The sequence below is a fragment of the Oncorhynchus nerka genome, linkage group LG19, assembly GCF_034236695.1.
Source record: "Oncorhynchus nerka isolate Pitt River linkage group LG19, Oner_Uvic_2.0, whole genome shotgun sequence".
NCBI classification, from domain to species: Eukaryota; Metazoa; Chordata; class Actinopteri; order Salmoniformes; family Salmonidae; genus Oncorhynchus; species Oncorhynchus nerka.
Genome location: NC_088414.1, coordinates 18,141,261 through 18,154,516, shown reverse-complemented (window position 1 = coordinate 18,154,516; position 13,256 = coordinate 18,141,261). Strand labels below are relative to the sequence as shown.

The window sequence follows — 13,256 nt, the reverse complement described above, 5'->3', positions numbered from 1 at the left end:
ATCTCTTTCCCATGAATATGAATATCCACACTGATCATTAATCCCCTGTCTGCTTCACCCCCTCAAATCAAAAGCACAATTGAATGTGAACCACAAAAGGGCGATGTCGTGAGGTGCTATAGCCACAGCAAAGAGAGAGAATATGAGAGAGAGCGGTGGATGAAGCTGATTGGGTAGAGATTTAAGTTGGAGCTACAGGAGTTGATGGAGAGGAGTGTGGTGTCAACATGGCAGAGGGGGGGCAGGAGGGGAAGGGGACCCCATGCTACCGTAAATCTGGGATGTGTTGGGCATTAATGTTAGAATACACTGGCTGCCACGCAATGCTATCAAGCGACAAACTTTTTTTTTGTTCCCATCTGGAAAAACATTCCCATTGTCTGAATAAAGCACACCCTCCTAAAACAGGGGGAGGAAGCTAGTCCCTATCAAAGCCAGACAAAGTGGAACTGGGGTGAACAGAGCTAAAGGAACACGAGAAGCGCGTTCACAAAGGAAAGACGTCACACACAGACAGACGCTCCCGAGTAGGGGAGCACGGTGGGTTTCTCATTCCCACATTGAGCACACCGTGACATCACAGGAGCACTGACCAACCAGGACACGGCTCAGTGCCAAGCCAGAAGCGAGAGAACACATGCGGTAGAAATACACACACATACACACACAGACACACATCCACAGAGCATAGTGCATATATCACATAGAATAACAAGGAAATAGGGTCCAAGTGAAAGAAGCATTGGTAAGCTCAGCATTGGATTGACTGTATCATAGCAATCTGAAGACGGAAAAAATATTAGCTTTTTTGGCAGTAGTGTTACCAGACTCAACTTGCTAACACCAACCAATCCTTTTGGGTGGGGGGGTGGGGGGTCCTTAAACTCGTCCCTGACCCAGTCAGTCCTGGGTCGGCCCCATAACTTGTACCAATTGAGTTTGTAGATAATGACAGTTCAAAGGTCAATGGTCATGCACCAGCAGTCAATCATGCAATTACAGTTGACAGGAAGCACTTTTTTGTTGCTTTTTTTCTGGTTGGATTTTATGACGTTTTTATAGAAAAAAATCATGCCCTACTCTAGTTAAGTATCTTTGTTTTATGTTACAAAACTACAAGTAGACCTCCTTCTCGTTTCTTGTTGTTGTGGCGATCCAGGGTCATTCTGCAGATGATGTTGTGTTTGTATTTGTTGTTTGCTGATCTTAGTCCTTCTTTCAGTCTTCTCTAGTCTCCTCCCTGTTGTCCTCTGTCACCTGGCGTTTTGTTTGTGGAGGATGGTTTGGCAGTGGATGTCCGGTTCTACGGTACAGAGAAAAAACTGATTTCAGTAAAAAGGGAATTATTTTCAACTATTACAATCTCATCACATTTAAAGAAAGGGACAGAGGTAGCCAGTCAAGACAAAGAAGAAACAATATATGAAACCATTTTTCCCCCAGTTGATTAAATAAAAAATGAACAACACTTAAAGATAACCAGAGATGTATTCCCATTCAAAAGGTATGAAATGTAATGTACGCCATCCATGCTCTGATGAGAGCTGGCAAACAAAGATTCTTTCATCTTTCACTTTTATAACATTATTGCAAGGGGAGTAGTGTGCAGGGGTTTGTCATTTACAATAGCCAGTTTAACTTCAACCTTCTCTGGTTCTGAGGGGTCTGATAGATACTTCTAAAAGCATCTATCCAAGCACTGCAAGATGTGCTTATGTGTCCCATACCTTGAGGTCTGGGTATGTGTGTTTCAGTGTTTTACTCTCCGCAGACTGTTGCGCTTCACTGACTGAGCACCCTTCCTCACATCCACCCCCACCTACAGTACAGCAGGGAGGGAGGGAGCAGGGAAGGAGAAAATACACAGAGGAGTTAACACTGATCTGCGCAACGTGCATTTGTGAGCGCGTGTGTGTGCATGTGTGCTTCCATGTATCTATTTGTGAGTGTGGGAGTCTATATTAGGGAAGAAATAGTCGTGCAGAAGAGGACAAACTAACCTCCCTAGTGACAACGTTTCCATGTTCGTCCACCAACTGCTCCTCAGCCAAGAACTCAACAGCATAGTCCTCTTTATCGGCATCAATCTGTGTCAAAACATCAGGATAAAACACATAAAATAACCACATGACATTAGTACACAGGTTTACAAACCACACAACACAACGTTGCCCCATTAAGCCAATTTCAGATAATGACGTGACATAACGTCAACATTTGGATTTTGATGGCTGGAATTTTTATGATTGAAACCAAATTAAAAGATTGTCCTATCTATCGCAGGCATGGACAGGAAGTCCCTCCTCCAGGCACAGGAAGCAGCAGGTGGTAGGCATGACAACCTGGAGCCCTGCCTCTTGATGAGAAGCCCAACACCTTGTCGAAGGGCTGTGTCCCAAACAGGTGCCTGCACAGCACCTCCGAATGCCCCCATGTCACACACCGGTGTCAGCAGAGCCTCTTGGGGTACACGAGACCTTGGTGACATCATCAGCGTCTCCACACTCTGCCGGGGCAGCCTGGGCGCCTGCGACCCTGCCCAGCCGCGCAGGGAGTCCTTGTTGGGGAGGTACGGCTGGAAAGCACCGCCCCCAACCACCCTGAGAGAGAGGGGAGAGGGAGACAGGGACAAAGAGACAAAGAAGAAAGAGGAGCAGACAGACAGAGCGACAGAGACACGAGTAGGAAAGAGAACAAGACAGACAGATAAAAGACACAAAAAGAGAATGCCACAATGGATTGAGTTTGAGTATGGATTATGTACACACATACAGAGAATAAGGTCTGTCTGGCCAGACCAGTCTGAACCCTTGACCGAGTCTTACCTGTTGTCTCCATTGTGCTCCATTGCTCGGCTCAGTCCTGACATCTCACACAGCTGGGCATAAACCTGCTGCCCTGCAACAACAGAAAGCCCTTCCTCTGAACTCTGTCTTAGTCCTCCTCCTCCAGTCACACTGCTGCCCACCACTGATGCTGCTACCTCCACCCTCCTGCCCTCCGACCTCTGACCTCCCAGCTGGCCATTCAGGTTGACCTTTGGCACGGCGCCGCTGGCCCTCACCCTGTCCCTGTCCGCCAGCTCCTGCCGCGCCTCCTCCTCTACTTCCCCTTCCTCCTCCTCCTCTTCCTCCTCCTCCAGCTCCATGATGGAGCCACTGGCCCCACTGCTGGGGCGCCTCAGGCTGCAGGGCAGGGACAGGGTGGCCCCCTCTGAGTCATCAGCCCGACTGCTGCCATCCAGGGACGAGTCCTCTACTGTGACCAGGGAGGGGCTGACCCCCGAGGGCCACACCTGCACGTCTGACATCTCCATCAGGGTGTCTTCTTCGGTGGTGGCGATGGGGGCACACTCCAGGCTGGAGACCTCCTGCCAGTAGGGCTCAGCTCCCAGCGGAGAGGGCAGACTGTACTGCATGGAGGCTGGGGAGAGCAGCTCTTCCTGCACAAGTCCGTAACCTGGGAAGGAAGCGAGATAAAAGAGAGAGGGAGACTAACACCACACAGGTGCAGGGGTGGGGGAGTTAGAGGAGGGTTAGACAGGGATGTGGGTGTAGTGGGACTGTTTCTCTGCAGGAAACAGAGCGGCTCTATCCAGTGTCAAAATATGCTGGGAAAGAGAAAGTGATTGGATTTGTTTTCACTACTTCCAGTTCCAAGGAGGCACACACACTCACTGGCACCTTCTTGGAATCGGTAGTAGTGAAAACATCTAGTCACTCTCCCAGGGTTTAGTTTTGCATTGTCTGACTTTCCATGAAAAACACTGATTTTGATGACCACGGATCTATTGGTGATCCATCAGTGGTTCTGTTGGAGAGAATGTGTGGAAAGGAAGCAGTTTTACATTCCCCTAAGAGCAGCATGTGTTATGTTAGGGAATAGGTTGTTGGAAATGGAGTCTTGTCCATTGTCTGTGGGAAAGGGGTAGTGTTAGAAGGTTGAAAATGTCATCCAAGATAGGAAGAGAGTGGGGTGTTTGGTGTCAGTTGGGTTGGCACGATAATCAATACTACCAATTTACCCCGATAAACGTGTTCAACGATACCTACGATATTGAATTTCATTATGTCCATGTTATCGCAATATAATTTTCAACTGCTCTAAATTGGCTGTTGGCAACAACATTTAGATTAAAAACCCATCCACTTTCCTCAAAAAGGATTTATTGTCTTATAAAGTGTCCTTTCAATGTCTAGTATCGTGATAAAAACGGATTATCGTGATACTATTATCATTGAGATATCAGGATTCAAATCCCATTATCGTTCCAAACCAGATCACAAGTGAGAGGGGTCAGGAGGCTGCCAATTCTGCTGAGAAAATTGGAAGTTGCTTGCACTTGCATTCAACTCAAACATATGCACAAGCGCACACACACGCACACATTACATACTCAAACAGGACACACAAATTCAACATGCACACACACACACACAAATATTACTACCAAAAACAGGTTTATGTTGTGAAATTGGATGCCTGCATATCTGCTTGTAAGTTCCTGACTGTCTGTCTGTCCACCTGTCTGTCCGTCCATCTCCCATCATCATGCGTGTCTTTCTCTGTTATGTCTATCTTTAAGGTAGACTAAGCGACATGGCATAGGCTCAGCTTCTCGGCTGTGTTGGTCCCCTGGCTCCCACGCTGTAACAGAGTGAAGCGAAGCGTGCACATGCGCACATACCGTGTGTGACTGTGTGAGAGCCAAGCCTTGCATCTCACTCAATCTCACTATCTGCGGTGCTGCTCGTGGCAACGTCAGTTCACTGAGTCTAACTTTAAAATGCCTTCCACTGTCTCACCTTTGTATATCTCTCTTTTGAGAGCCTGTCTGTGTTGTAGGTGGTAATAAGGTGAAGAAGGAACTCAAGTGTTCACGGACAATGGAATATTGAATGAAGTGTGGCTTCATTTCTTTCAGTGTTTATGCCTACGGACAATAGTATAACTGTAAAAGTGTGTCAGTCTGTGTGTGTGTGTATGTGTTTCTGGGATGGTATAGAGATGGTACAGTATAGAGACGGTAGAGGTGAGGATAACGAGGGGTGGATGATGGAGAAGTGAGTCTGAATGATGATGGTTTATCTTGGTTAGTCCTTAATGTACCTCCCAATTTAAAGACACTTACGCTGCAAAACACATAGTGAAGCACAGCAAATCTACATAGATTGTACATCTGCAAACACACACACACACACACACACACACACACACACACACACACACTATACACTTATGTACAACACACACGCAAACAAACTGAGACACATGAAAACACACCCACAGTTCACAGGGTCACTGTACATGGGAACACACACACCCCCAGACTCACACACTCCACCACACCACAGAACACACCAGCGAGCACATAACATTCTAACAATGTATCGGTAACATTATGACAACGTTGTCTTAAGGACAAAGCTGTCATGCCCCAGCTACATTATTTTGAGAACATTATGTGCTGTGCAGTCAACCATGGGTTTCACCCTAGCATACAACCAACACCATAGAGTTAACCGAAAACGACTGAGATTGAAGGTGTTAATACTGCATTTAAAACAAGTTTGACAAAACAGAGAAACAAGAGAAAGTAAAATACACATAGAGAAATAGTCATAGAGAAAGCATGCCATGCAAATACACAGTTCTTATACCAAAACAGCAAACCTTTATTTGGACAGCAATGCCTTTATTTTGATACCCTTCCACCCCACCCGCCATCAACAGTGACCCTCCCAGACCTAGAGAAAGACACTTTCCCTGATGCGAGCCACAGAGAGGTACAGCGAGGCAGGCAGCATGCACATGCATTGACACAGAGCTACTTCGAGAGAGGAGGTGAGGCTCCCGCTGGACTGAACACGGGAACGCGGGAAAATAAGATGACAGGAGAGAGGAGAGGCCCAGGAGGTCAACATGAGGTCGATATGAGGTCAGAGGTCGAAGAGGAAGAGCTGTGAGGAGGAAGGCGGCTGGGCAGCAGAGATGACATGTCACAGACACAGAGAGAAAGAGCGAGAGGGGGATAGATCTAGGAGAGACAGAGGGGAGTAACAAAGGAACAAGGTATGGAGGCTCAGAGCACACAAACCGTGTACTAGTGCCACTTAGGAGGGGAGTGTTCATCCCAGACACACACACACACACACACACACATCCACGCATATCCAACTCATCCATATACCAGGCTTAAACCCAAACACAGTTAAGATGTATATTTTAGCCTATCCTCATTAACTCAATGTATAGGACTTTGCAAATTCAAAAAACATCTGTCTTCAAGTATAATGTCATGTGAGACCATTATGTTCAGGTCTAAAGCATGAGGTGTCAGAACAGTAAAACTGAAACGATGTCTGTCAGCAAAATGCAGTAAGGAAATGCTTACATGCTGACATATCACTGGGTTATGATGGAAATGGCATCATTTCTCAGACCCTAATCAAAATCCCTTGAGAATCATCCGCAGCAATCAACCATGCAGCCCAATTACCACTTACCCCTTCTGAAAATTGGATGCCTAATAACTTGTGGACGACCTGTGTCCGTGATCTCTTGTAGAGCAACAGAGATATGGTTCCGTCTGTGTTACCCATACACTTGGGAAGAGTAATGGTCTTTTCATTGATCTTGTTTTAACCCCTGACATTACTAGGGGCAATAGTGGTATTTACATACTATTGATTCCATTGATTGGTGGGATAAAACAAATAATGTCCCCCCCATTTCTAAAACCAAAGTTGCGCCTCTGTGTGTATGTGTGTGTCTGTATGTGTACACACACCTCTCTGTATGTGTCTCTTACCATTGATAACACTGGGGGAGAGGAGGGTGGAGTCGTGGTCAACCAGTCTGCAGGCCCCCTCCTCTGAGGCCCCGGCCCCTGCCTGTGGCTGGCCCTCCACGGAACTCACAATGTCTGAACGGTCAATGTTCTTCAAAGCTACATATATACTCTCCACTGACAGAGGGAAAGAGGAAGGAGAGGAGAGAGACGGGTCGGAAAATAAGTTAAGGAATGAAGAGGTGGGGGACTGTAGTAACACAGACAGATAGACAGACAGACAGACAGGCAGACAGGCAGACAGGCAGACAGGCAGACAGGCAGACACTCACTCTTGGCCCTCTTGCCCTCCCGGCCAACCCACAGATTGAGCAGGGCTGAACTCTGATCCAGGAGGGAGTTAGGATTCTCCACCCTGATTCTGTTAATGTCATCCACACCAAAATGCAGCTCCCGTGCCAACTCTGAGAGAGAAAAAAATGTATTCAGTATATCATATACGTAACTAAGTTTATCTTACCACATATAGTAGACTATACATACAGTGGGGCAAAAAAGTATTTAGTCAGCCACCAATTGTGCAAGTTCTACCACTTAAAAAGAAGAGAGAGGCCTGTAATATTTCATCATAGGTACACTTCAACCATGACATACAAATTTAGAAAAAAAATCCAGAAAATCACATTGTAGGATTTTTAATGAATTTATTTGCAAATTATGGTGGAAAATAAGTATTTGGTCAATAACAAAAGTTTATCTCAATACTTTGTTATATACCCTTTGTTGGCAATGACAGAGGTCAAACGTTTTCTGTAAGTCTTCACAAGGTTTTCACACACTGTTGCTGGTATTTTGGCCCATTCCTCCATGCAGATCTCCTCTAGAGCAGTGATGTTTTGGGGCTGTTGCTGGGCAACACGGACTTTCAACTCCCTCCAAATATTTTCTATGGGGTTGAGATCTGAAGACTGGCTAGGCCACTCCAGGACCTTGAAATGCTTCTTACAAAGCCACTCCTTCGTTGCCCGGGTGGTGTGTTTGGGATCATTGTCATGATGAAAGACCCAGCCACGTTTCATCTTCAATGCCCTTGCTGATGGAAGGAGGTTTTCACTCAAAATCTCACGATACATGGCCCTATTCATTCTTTCCTTTACACGGATCAGTCGTCCTGGTCCCTTTGCAGAAAAACAGCCCCAAAGCATGATGTTTCCACCCACATGCTTCACAGTAGGTATGGTGTTCTTTGGATGCAACTCAGCATTCTTTGTCCCCCAAACACGACGAGTTGAGTTTTTACCAAGAAGTTCTATTTTGGTTTCATCTGACCATATGACATTCTCCCATTTGTCTTCTGGATCATCCAAATGCTCTCTAGCAAACTTCAGACAGGCCTGGACATGTACTGGCTTAAGCAGGGGGACACGTCTGGCACAGCATGATTTGAGTCCCTGGCGGCGTAGTGTTTTACTGATGGTAGGCTTTGTTACTTTGGTCCCAGCTCTCTGCAGGTCATTCACTAGGTCCCCCCATGTGGTTCTGGGATTTTTGCTCACCGTTCTTGTGATCATTTTGACCCCACGGGGTGAGATCTTGCGTGAAGCCCCAGATCGAGGGAGATTATCAGTGGTCTTGTATGTCTTCCATTTCCTAATAATTGCTCCCACAGTTGATTTCTTCAAACCAAGCTGCTTACCTATTGCAGATTCAGTCTTCCCAGCCTGGTGCAGGTCTACAATTTTGTTTCTGGTGTCATTTGACAGCTCTTTGGTCTTGGCCATAGTGGAGTTTGGAGTGTGACTGTTTGAGGTTGTGGACAGGTGTCTTTTATACTGATAACAAGTTCAAACAGGTGCCATTAATACAGGTAACGAGTGGAGGACAGAGGAGCCTCTTAAAGAGGAAGTTACAGGTCTGTGAGAGCCAGAAATCTTGCTTGTTTGTAGGTGACCAAATATTTATTTTCCACCATAATTTTCAAATAAATTCATTAAAAATCCTACAATGTGATTTTCTGGATTTTTTTTCTCATTTTGTCTGTCATAGTTGAAGTGTACCTATGATGAAAATTACAGGCCTCTCTCATCTGTTTAAGTGGAAGAACTTGCACAATTGGTGGCTGACTAAATACTCTTTTGCCCCACTGTACATTATTAAATTTGAGTCATTTAGCCGAGGCTCTTTTCCAAAGCAACTCACAGTAGTGAGTGGATACATTTTCATACTTTTTCATAATGGTCCCCCGTGGGAATCAAACCCTCAACCCTGGCGTTGGCATGCTCTACCAACTGAGCCACATGGGAGTAACAGCCCTGTACAGGAGCACTGACCTGCCCAGCTCAATCCCAGCTGTTCGGATATTAGGGAGATCTTGAGCTCGGTCCTCTCCATGACATTCACTGTAGCTGAGGAAAAAAAGATAACTTCAGAACTTTAAATCTACTTTAACTGTAGGACTCAATCACAACTACACGACTGAGCACTGTGTAAGGGTTAAATGTAGGACTCAATCACAACTACACGACTGAGCACTGTGTAAGGGTTAAATGTAGGACTCAATCACAACTACACGACTGAGCACTGTGTAAGGGTTAAATGTAGGACTCAATCACAACTACACGACTGAGCACTGTGTAAGGGTTAAATGTAGGACTCAATCACAACTACACGACTGAGCACTGTGTAAGGGTTAAATGTAGGACTCAATCACAACTACACGACTGAGCACTGTGTAAGGGGTGCAACCAGTACGGCACAAAAAAGGTCTAATTTTTACAGATTTGTTCAAGTTACTCAATACAGGACATTATCCAATATATCAAACCCACTAAAATCCGTTGCTATTAAAAGAGATAATAGCAAACTTACCTTGACAAAAAGCACTGGTCTGTTGAAGGGAATATGTATTACCCACAGAGTATTGTGTTTTTCCACATACAATCCTTATGTGTTAGCAGACTATAGGCAGGGTAGGTTAGAGGTAGGTAGAGAAGAAATTCATTCAGACACCAGTCCCTTCTGTTAGAACAACATAACCATAGAGAACTGAGGTGCAAGGTAGCAGCGCCGTGCTCAGATAGACACCATGTAACCAATGAGCACTCCTTCCCATCTTGGCTCATCTACCATGGGCCAATCAGAGGGCTCCTCTGTCTGGCTCCACTGCAAGGACCTGCCCATTCCCAGCGCTAAGCTAAATGCTAAATATCCGCCATGCTAACAGGACTCGCAGTGGAGCAACCAGCACCAGCGCCATGCAAACCATAACAGGTAATTCAGTACTAATGTTACCAGGACTCTGGAAGGGATTTAGTCCATAGAGCTGTTTGGATGTGTAGGTATTAGCTAATCTTTGGCACATAACCAATATGGCGCCATCATTGCACTGCTGTGTATTATGGGGCTCAGTAGAGCACTGTGTTGCATCCAAGGCTCATGCGTAATAGATTGGGAAGCAGGGGAGAAACATTCAAGCCTTGTCTCCTTCTGTATATTAGGGAGAGGGCTTCTGAAAAGGCATGACAAGACTTACCCAGACCGGGCTCGTTCAGCGCGTTGTAGCGCTCCCTCAGGGCCAACGGGGTCAGAGTTCGCCTCCGTTCCTCACTCCCAACAACCTGGACCACACACAATGGACACAGTAACAAAAAATCACATCACTGACTAGATATGGGCACTGCTATCTATGAAACATACTGAACAAAAATATGAAATGTGAACACAATATGCAGTGTTGGTCCCATGTTTCATGAGCTGAAATAAAAGATCCAAGAAAATGTCCATTCGCACAAAAAGCTTATTTCTCAGAAATGTTGTGCTGAAACTTGTTTACATCCCTGGTATTGAGCATTTCTCCTTTGACAAGATAATCAAACTGACAGGTGTGGCATACCAAGAAGCTGATTAAACAGCATGATCATTACACAGGTGCACCTTGTGCTGGGGACAATAAAAGGCCACTCTAAAAGGTGTAGTTTTGTCACACAATGCTACAGATGTCTCAAGTTTTGAGAGAGCATGCAATTGGCATGTTGACTGCAGGAATGTACACCAGAGCGGTTGCCAGAGAATTGAACGTTCCTTTCTCTACCATAAGCTGCGTCCAATGTCGTTTTAGAGAATTGGCAGCATGTCCAACCAGCCTCACAACCGCAGATCACATGTAAACACACCAGCCCTGGACTGCCACAATCCAGCTTCACCTGCGGGATGTCTAAGACCAGCCATCCGGACAGTTGAGGAAACTGTGGGTTTGCACAGCCAAAGAATTTCTGCACAAACTGTCAGGAACCTTCTCAGGGAAGATCATCTGCGTGCTCGTTGTCCTCACCAGGGTCTTGACCTGTCTGTAGTCTGGCTTCATACCCCATGTTGGCCGTGGGGTTATGGTATGGGTAGGTATAAGCTACGGACAACGAACACAATTGCATTTTTTTCCCGATAGCAATTTGAATTCAGAGATACCATGACAAGATCCTGAGGTCCATTGTCGTCCCATTCATTCGCCACCTCATGTTTCCGCATGATAATGCACGGCCCCAATGTCGCAAGGATCTGTACACAATTCCTGGAAGCTGAAAATGTCCCAGTTCTTCCATGGCCTGCATACTCCCCAGACATGTCACCCATTGAGCATGTTTGGGACGCTCTGGATCAACGTGTAAGACAGCGTGTTCCAGTTCCCGCCAATATCCAGCAACTTCGCGTAGCCATTGAAGAAAAGTGGGACAACATTCCACAGGCCACAATCAACAGCCTGATCAACTCTATGCGAAGGAGTGTTGTGTTGTGCTGCATGAGGCAAATGGTGGTCACACCAGATACTGAGTGGTTTTCTGATCCACGCCCCTACCTTTTTGTTTAAAGGAATTATAACCAAACTGTATCCCCAGTCATGTGAAATCCATATATTAGGGCCTAGTTCAGTTAATTGAAATAAATTATTTCCTTATGCAAACTATAACTCAGTTAAATCTTAGAAATTGTTGCATGTTGCATTTTTATTTTTGTTCAGTGTACATGCATTTCTCCCAAGGTTGTCTAAGGAAATGTTTGCATGTGGTTTCTTGTGCTGCTTTTGTGACTATTACATTGGACTGTCTTAGTGGAAACAAAACTGTATTTCAGATCAATTATTTTGCTTGAATTAGCAATGGGACATAAAAATATTCAGTTCATCTTTGCTTTTGAACCGCCAATCAATAGTCTGACTAGTCTCTTTTTAGATACGGTATCTTTTACAGTCTGTATTTAATGTTGGTCTTTTTTAAGCCTTCAAAGTTCAACTGATCATGCATCAGCTGAGAAGGATGCAGACAGAGCTTCCCAGGAGATATTGCAACACCCTTTGTCGACTGAGAACCAATCAATCAACAGCAACATTAAAGCATAAAAACACCCCATTCATAATTTCCATGAAATGAATGACTTTACACTCTTAGAAAAAGGGGTATGGTCAGGGTATATTGCATTGCTCCTAGTGGTACAAAAATATAAAATACCTTCAGAGGTACACATATGATTTCAAATGGTATTGTTTGGTACCTTTTAGGCTACATGTGCAGATAATCTAGTATAATGGTACAATTTTGTACCCAATATTCTGAATATAAAGGTACAATAATCACACACTCTCAAAAACCAAATATTATCTTATTTTCCTGCATGCTTTTTGGAGGTAGATTTTATGCTACACAAAGTACAGATAAATAACATACATTTTTCTAAATAAAAATCCAATCTGTTAGCAGTCAGACTTATTGCACCCATTACTGAGATGGTTGTTCCGGTTTAGGTCAGTGGTTCTCCAACCTCTCCTTGGGGACCCCCAGACGTTTCACAATGTTGTTTTAGCCCTGAACTAGGGCTTGAGGATTAGCCGGGGCGGCAGGGTAGCCTAGTGGTTAGAGCGTTGGACTAGTAACCGGAAGGTTGCAAGTTCAAACCCCCGAGCTGACAAGGTACAAATCTGTCGTTCTGCCCCTGGACAGGCAGTTAACCCACTGTTCCTAGGCCGTCATTGAAAATAAGAATTTGTTCTTAACTGCCTGGTTAAATAAAGGTAAAATAAAAATAAAATAAAATTAGTTGACAAGTTGAACCAGGTGTTCTGAAATAGATCAAATACATGAACCAGCTGGGGGTCTCAGAGGAGAGGATTGAGAACCACTGGTTTATGTTGTCTCATTTTGTAATTTTTCTGTACCTTGGTAGTCCTACCCATACAAAACAACCAGGACCAACCTTACTTAGCTTCAGAGGCAAAACAGCAGTGGGATGCAGGGTGCTATGTTTCTGGAATGAATGTGCCAAAACGAGCAACTGTAAAAAAAGGCTGCGAAAGCAAAGGCCGGGCTAACATAACCAAACAAAGGCCGGGCTAACATAACCAAACAAAGGCCGGGCTAACATAACCAAACAAAGGCCGGGCTAACATAACCAAACAAAGGCCGGGCTAACATAACCA

General features: G+C 45.0%; 1 pseudogene; it reads right to left on the bottom strand.

Annotated features, from left to right (window-relative positions):
- Positions 1 to 2,122: 2,122 nt before the first annotated feature.
- The window catches only part of LOC115101130 (ankyrin-1-like), a 40,869-nt pseudogene continuing 29,735 nt past the window's right edge, over positions 2,123 to 13,256 (bottom strand).